This window comes from Buceros rhinoceros, unplaced genomic scaffold (genome assembly GCF_000710305.1).
Source record: "Buceros rhinoceros silvestris isolate BGI_N320 unplaced genomic scaffold, ASM71030v1 scaffold22734, whole genome shotgun sequence".
Lineage (NCBI taxonomy): Eukaryota > Metazoa > Chordata > Aves > Bucerotiformes > Bucerotidae > Buceros > Buceros rhinoceros.
The window spans coordinates 11,497-11,718 of NW_010409134.1; positions in this window are offsets into that span (position 1 = coordinate 11,497).

Here is a 222-nt window from a genome sequence, read left to right on the forward strand (position 1 = left end):
GGCCCTGCCCCCTCCCTGCACAGGTTCCCCTGGGAGCTGCTGAGCCCCAGGGTGACCGAGCCAGGCAGCCTGCTCCTCCGGTGCCGGGGAGGAACGGGCTGGAGCTCCCGACAGCTTTGGCTAGTGCCGGTTCCTGCACCACTGGGCAACACTTGTTCCAGTGTGCCCCGCCGGGAGTGTGGAGGTCCCCATCCTCCCTGGACCCCCCCCGCTCCGGGCCAG